At 41.4% G+C, this 7096-nt stretch overlaps 1 protein-coding gene across 1 annotated transcript in view; it reads left to right on the top strand.

Annotated features, from left to right (window-relative positions):
• PREP (prolyl endopeptidase) overlaps positions 1–7096 on the top strand; it is a 131753-nt gene that overhangs the window by 22086 nt on the left and 102571 nt on the right. The window lies entirely within an intron of this gene.

The raw sequence follows: 7096 nt of genomic DNA, 5'->3' as shown, positions 1-7096 counted from the left end.
AAAAAAAAAAAAAATTTCAGAATGTTAAGAGTGTACCAGTACTTTTATAATGCTTATGCAAATGATATTGGTGTGTCCACCTGCGTGGTGTTCATTGAACCCACTAGGTAGGTTTTTACCCCTCCCTTGGTTAATTTCCAGAGACTGTACTCCTCTCTGTGCCCGTGTGTGCCCGTCAGGTAGTCCTGATTATTAGAGATACATGTGGTGTTTGGTTTTTCATTCATGACATACTTCACTTAGGATAATGACTTCCAGTTCCATCCAAGTTGGTGCAAAAGACATTATTTCATTCTTTCATTCCTTTTTATGGCTGAGTAGTACTTTATGGTATATATATTATTTCATTCCTTTTTATGGCTGAGTACTACTTTATGGTGTACACCTACATACACACACCACATTTTGTTAAACCACCTATAAACTGATGGACACTCAGGTTGAATCCACGTGTTTGTGATTGTGAATGGTGCCACAGTAAACACTTAAGTGGAGATTTGATAAAATGACTTCTTTTCCTTTGGATAGACACCCAATAGGGGGATTGCGGGGTCAGATTATAAGTCTGTATTTATTTTTCTGAGGCATTTCTGTACTGTTTTCCACAGAGATTGTACTAATTTGCAGTCCCATCAACGGTGTATAAGTAAGTGTTCCTTTCTTTCTGCATCCTCGCCAGCATCTGTCGTTTTTTTTGACTTTTTAGTAATGGCCATTCTGACAGGGTAAGGTGGTATCTCACTGTGATTTCAATTTGTATTTCCCTGATTAGTGATACTGAGCGTTTTTCATGTTTCTTGGCCATTTCTCTATCTTCTTTTGAAAAACTTTTGTTCATGCCTTTTGCCCACTTCTGTTTATTTTTTTCTTGCTGATTTATTTGGCAGCTTTGTAGATTCTGAATATTGGCCCTTTATCAGGTCTATAGTTTGTGAATATTTTCTCCCATTCTGTAGTGGTCTATTTACTCTGTTGATTATTTCTCTTGCTATGCAGGAGGTTTTTAATTTGATCAGGTCCCATTTATTTATTTCTGTTGTTGCTATAAGTGCTGTTGGATCTTAGTCAAATTCTTTGCCTAGGCCGATGTCTAGAAGAGTTTTTCTTACCTTTCATTCTACATTTCTTATAGTTTCATACCTTACATTTAAATGTTTTATCCTGCCTGAATTAATGTTTGTGAATGATGAGAGATAAGTGTAACGCTTCATTCTTCTGCATTTGGCTATCCAGCTTTTCCAGTACCATTATTTGTTGAATAGGGGCTTTATTTCTCCAGCATATATTGTCTGGTTTATCAAAGACCGGTTGGCTGTGTGTAGACGGTTTTACATCTGGGTTCTCTGTTCTGTTCACTGGTCCATGTCCCTACTTTTATACCACTACCATGCTGTTTTGGTTACTTGTATAGCCTTGTAGTATAATTTGAAATCTTATAATATGATGCCTTCAGATTTGTTCTTTTTGCTTAAGATTGGTTTGGATATTTTTGGGGGCGAGGGGGTTTCCAAATAAAGCTGGGTATATATCCAAAGGAAAACAGTCAGTATACCAAAAATGCATCTGCACTCCCTTGTTTATTACTATGCCCTGCAGCCAAGATTTGGAACTAACCAAGTGTCCATCACTGGATAAAGAAATTGTACGTTTACATGATGGAATATTATATAGCTACAAAAAGAATGAAATCCTGCCATTTGCAGCAATTTTGACAGAAGTGGAGGACATTATGTTAAGTGAAATAAGCCAAGCACTTACTTGTGAAAAGATAATTCCAAAGGATTTGGGGCTCTTGCTGACTGAACCAGCTATCATTCCATCTTGTGTGTGAGTGAGTAGGGGGTGTGTAGGCCCCGGAAAACAAAAGTCCTTCACTTAGTTCAGGTTAGTGGTGGTGTGTCACAACTGTGTCCTGAGCAAGCTTTTCTTTTTGGGATTTACGGTTTCCTTTGTTTTCTAATACACTTCTAATTTTTGTAGACATTCGGTGAGTACTGGAAAATAAGGGGCACTCTTTTGGGGCGGCGGGTATAGATTCCTTGGTATAGAGTATTAGCCTTGGAAAGTACATTATTCTAGTTCTTGATAGCTTCATTTTCTAAATGTATTTCCTGAAAAGCAGCAGTAGCATCTGATTCTCTGTTGGGTGTGACCTGCTGCCAGTTTTCTGTGCCACTGCCCTGTCCTCTTGGCCCTGAGTCCTGCAGCCCCAGGGCTGAGCTTTCCACCTCCCTCGGCTTCTTTTTGGTAGGGTCATCCCTGCACTTGAAGAGACACTCCTGACTTCCACTCCAGTGAGTGGGCTCCCAGTGTGCTGCCCCTCTGGCTCCAGGACGCTGTCAGCCTTCACTGAGGCTGTGCTCAGGCTTTTCTGCTGGACCTTGCAGGGACACAGCCACTTTCTCCCAAAGCCTATGGCAATTGCTTTAACCAGGCGCTATATATATTATGTGTAGCAGAAAGTCCTCAAAGTTTGTGGGACATTGACGGCACCCTTCCTCGTTTTCTTTGATATTTCAGAAGAGTAGTGGATGATCCGTGGCCCAGCTGGTCTCCTGCCTTCATGTCCCCCCTGGTCATCTCGACTGTGTGCACACTGCACTTAGCCCAGCCCACCTGCCCCATCCTGGAAGTAGTTTCCCTTCCTTACTCTTGTGTAGTATTTATCTCTGTCCCTACTTCGTGCTGCTAATTGCCTTGGTGCGCATCATTGTGTTTTGTGTAAGTATTTAATGAGTCACCACAGGCATCATTTTTATTCAGTTATGTGAGAATTAGACTTGTGAAAAGACTTGAGCATTTTTTAATTAAGTATATTTTTATTTATACTTCTGTTGAGAAAGGTAAGCATTAGAATTCTGTATTCAGATGCAGAGCAATCAGCAAGTGAGCCTAGATCTGCATTATATGAGTACACATTTTTTAAATTGACAATTTAAAAAAGAATTGTACATAGTACTTATAGTGTGCAACGTATTTTGATATGTGTATAAATTGTGGAATAGCTAATTCAAGCTACTTAACATAAGCATTACCTTACATAATTTCTGTGGGATGAGAACATTTAAAATCTCTATTAGCAGTTTTTAATGATATAGTTTTATTAACTGTAGTCACCATGTTATTCAATAAATCTCTTGAATTTATGCTTCCTATTTAACTGAAAGCTTTCGTACTTTGACCAAAATCTCCCCAGTCTTCCAGTAACCATTATACTTTCTGTTTCTGTGAATTCCGCTCTTTTAAATAACACCTACAAGTGAGATCACAAGGCATTTGTCTCCCTGGTGTCTGGCTTACTTTGTGGAACTTGAGAATTGTGTATATTACAATACAGTACATGTGAGGACAATCTGAAAAAATTCGTTCTGAAAATAGTAGACTCCCAAACTGAGCCACCCTGTGCCAGGTAGCTTTACTTTTTTTTTTTTTAATACAGTATTGTTAAATTTAGGCACAGTCTTGTAAAGCAGATCTCTAGAACTTAATGATCTTGCATAGCTGAAACCTTGCTTTGCTGTTAAGCTTTCTAGTAGTCAAGGCAAATGAGATATATTTATAGGACATCTTAGTTTGGATACTGCTACTCTTTTCTGGAAAATGTGTTCAGATTCATCTATAAATCTGGAATCTAAACTGTTGATCCTCTTTAGAGGCTCAGCTGTGTACATCATTAATGGGCTTTCATGTTTCAGCTATTTTAATAAATCCCGGAGTGTGACTGGTGCTGAAACACCTTGAGGAACAAAGCATTTGTATTCTCCTCACTCTGCTTCCTTATCAGCTTGTAAGTCCTCCAGTTTTTTTTTCTTTTTTTTTTTCATCCTCTTCCCAACATTTTTTCTAATTTTTAGAGCAAGAAACAAGAACCGTTAAATACATAAATGATCAAGAAGTTATGTTCCTGGTTAAACTATCAAATATTATTGGCATCCTATGGAACCCTACATTTAACAAAGCCTGTTTACAGAAAATCTACTACCCTCGTGAGAAAGATTTATCCACAGTTACGAAATTGTGGGTTATGAAAGAACTTGAAACTTGTAGGAATTTAGACGTTGTTTGCTTTTGAATCTAGGTATTTGACTAGGATGAGAGCAGTGCTTAAATTTTGCTCTATTGAAAGTAATTGGCTAACCTTGGTGGGTGGGAGGTGACAGATTAAGTTAGATGTGCTAATCCTAGAATTATTTCGTAGCACTTGTATGCTTGGCATAAAATTTTTCTCAGGTAACGTTTTGTTGAAATATAAAATTTGATGAAAATTATATATGAGAAAAGCCAGCACATGTGCTGTTAGAATCAAGAGGATTCTGTCCCGGTAGTTGTGTTTCCACCGTGAGGTCTGTAAAAGAAGCAAAGCAAAATAGGGAAACAAATAAGAATACACTTCTTCCTTTCCACGGAAAATGACTGAGCAATCTGTCGAGCAACGTACCACCCTCGGACCTACCAGAGGCCTAAGAGCCACCTAACCCAGAATCTGAAAGATGAGGGAAATGATGTCTGCAGAGCGCCTTTCTCAGAGGAGCCCCAATAAGGGGACGGACAGGGGCTGGCTAAAACTTTTAGCCTTCTGGGGTCTCAGGGTTCTTACTACTTAGTAAAATGTTCTAGTGAGGCCTTTCTGAGAAGTAGCCATCAAAACTGCAGACTGAGTGCTGTGTCCCTCTCTCTATCTCCACTCCCATTACAAAGGTGGGCCCTGCCCCTTTTTATGACCAGCCATTTCTCTTGGCCTTGTCTCTCACCCAGATCCCTGGCACTGGAGGCCTGGAGGCCTCCTGACGGGCCTCCCAGTCTCTACTTTGGTTCCCCTGGAGTCTGTTCTCCACCTAAAGCAGAGTAGTCTTTTTAAAGGATTAACCAGATTACCTGTCTCTTTATGAATTATTGGATCAAGATGGCAAGGTCCTATCTGCCCAGCAGGTGTCATGTGTCCTGGCGTAGCTCTTGCCCGTCCTCCAGCCCGCCCCTAGCCCCATTCACCTTCTTACTGGTCTTCTTCCTAATGAGCTCCTCCCGGTTCAGGGTTCTGCACATGCTGGGTCCTCTGCCTGGAGCGTTCTGTCCCCACCTTGCACGACTGCTTCTTCTCAGACCTCAGCTCAGGACCTCCTCAGAAGGGCTTTCCTGACCACCCTACTTGAGGAAGTATCTTCTTCCCCAGTTTTCCAAGATGTGTGGGCAATGACTGATTTATAATTCTCCAAATCGTTGTGGATTGAGGTTTTTGTAGGACGTAACAAAGATGCTACAGTAGTGTCAAACTGCCATAAAGGTTTTCAGCACTCACTCTTGGTTTCTTGGTACAATCCTGTCAGGAGCTGGTACCAAACAGTGGGGAACCATCACCGATCCGTGGATGATTCTTTGAGTAGCAGCATTGCTCCACCAGTTACCTTGTGTGTGTCTGTAAAAGCAACCACTCTGCTTGTTTTCTGTATCCCCAGTAGAACCTGAGTTCCATGATGACCGAGATTTTATCTTGGACGAGTGACCCATCCATCCACAGCTCCAGGACCAGTGCTAACACACACTAGTTCTTGTTAAATCCAAGTGAACACCCAGCCCCTGATGTGCCTGCCCTGTCTGGCCCCTGCCAAGCAGGAGGGGATCATAGGAGGCCCAGACTGCCCCCCCCTTTTCCCCCAGGTGGATCTAATTCATCTCCACACCCAGCATCTGTCACTAAGTCTACTGCTACCTCACTGCATGACCCTAACTGGTGCTGCATGCCCTATCTGCAAAGCAGGCAAGATGTTTCCTCCACCATAAAACAAGGTCATCCTCCTGGACACATTTTGTGACCACACTCTTGGACACCCTGCATGGCTTCTCAGATTTACAGTGATTTTGTAACTACAAGCAAATGCTGGCTTTCTCCTTGACAGTGTTTAATGTGCTAGAAAGGGGTCAGCAGACACTTGTGTAACGGGCCACAGGGCAAATATTTTAGACATTGCAAGCTACGTAGGTCTCTCTTGGTCACTCCCCCCCCACCCCACCCCCCCCGCATAGCACTTCACCTGTGCCTGCTCTGTGTGGGACCCCACTTCTGTAGGTACTCGGGTTTTAGAAAGGGACTTCCCCCCACCCCACCCCCGCCACACCAACTCTTTAAAACTATAAAACCCATTCTGAGCTCGAGGGCCTTGTGAAAGCAGGCCAGGGCTTAGTCTGCCAATCCCTAGTAATAGATGGAATTATATTTCCATGGGGGTCAGTAAATTTTATTTTATGTTTGAATGAGATAAGAAATGTGATGCATAACAGTTTTATTTTTCTTGAATTGGTCTTCTTACAAAAATGTTAATTAACATGTTCATACTTTACACCCCTTCTGTCCTGTTTTCAAGCATCCTGTGAACACCAGTGAGCTTTGGAATAGCTTCTCTCAGCCCCAAATCAGCATTCTCCAGAGGCTTTGTGGTTTGTGTAGGGAACTCACAGCACGTTTGCCCGTTTATATAGACCATTTTTAGGTTAGACATAGACGCTGATAATGACACATTTTCGTCTGCCATTCGAATTATATTATATTCTTTTCTGAAATCTTTCCCTGACGTTTCACCTGCTTATAGACATCTGATGAAACATATGGAATTTAAAACTGATATAAATGGTCTTGTTTCATTTCTTAGTAATAGCCAGATGTGAATTATTATGAGGCCACATTTTTATAGTATTGTAAACTTTCTGACGGCTTGGTTATAAAAGAGGTGTGCTTAGATCTTCTGTGGAAACAGCCCTTTCCCTGCCTTTGCAGCCAGCATTTCCTACCCTGCTTACAGACCATTGTAAGTTGGTGATGTTCTTATTTATATTTGTTTCCTTTTTTTTTTAATGTATTTTTTGGCTGCAGATTTTAGCAAAGTTCTCTGAAGTTAATATGGTCTTAGTAAGTCAGAATCAAAATTGATCAAAACTGATAAACTAGTACCCGGGTATCTCTGTCTCTTTAATCTGAAATGCCTTGGGACCACTAGCTGCTGAGTCAGAACCTGGAACCCTGGCACTGTGTACACGTAGCTTATGGACAACGCATGACCGGAGCCACAGGACGGCATATTCAGAGCACAGATTCCAGAGCCAG

This window comes from Otolemur garnettii, unplaced genomic scaffold, assembly GCF_000181295.1.
Source record: "Otolemur garnettii isolate 467f Iridium unplaced genomic scaffold, OtoGar3 scaffold00002, whole genome shotgun sequence".
Lineage (NCBI taxonomy): Eukaryota > Metazoa > Chordata > Mammalia > Primates > Galagidae > Otolemur > Otolemur garnettii.
Note: the sequence above shows the minus strand (reverse complement) of the source record. Positions and strands in the feature narration are given on the sequence as shown.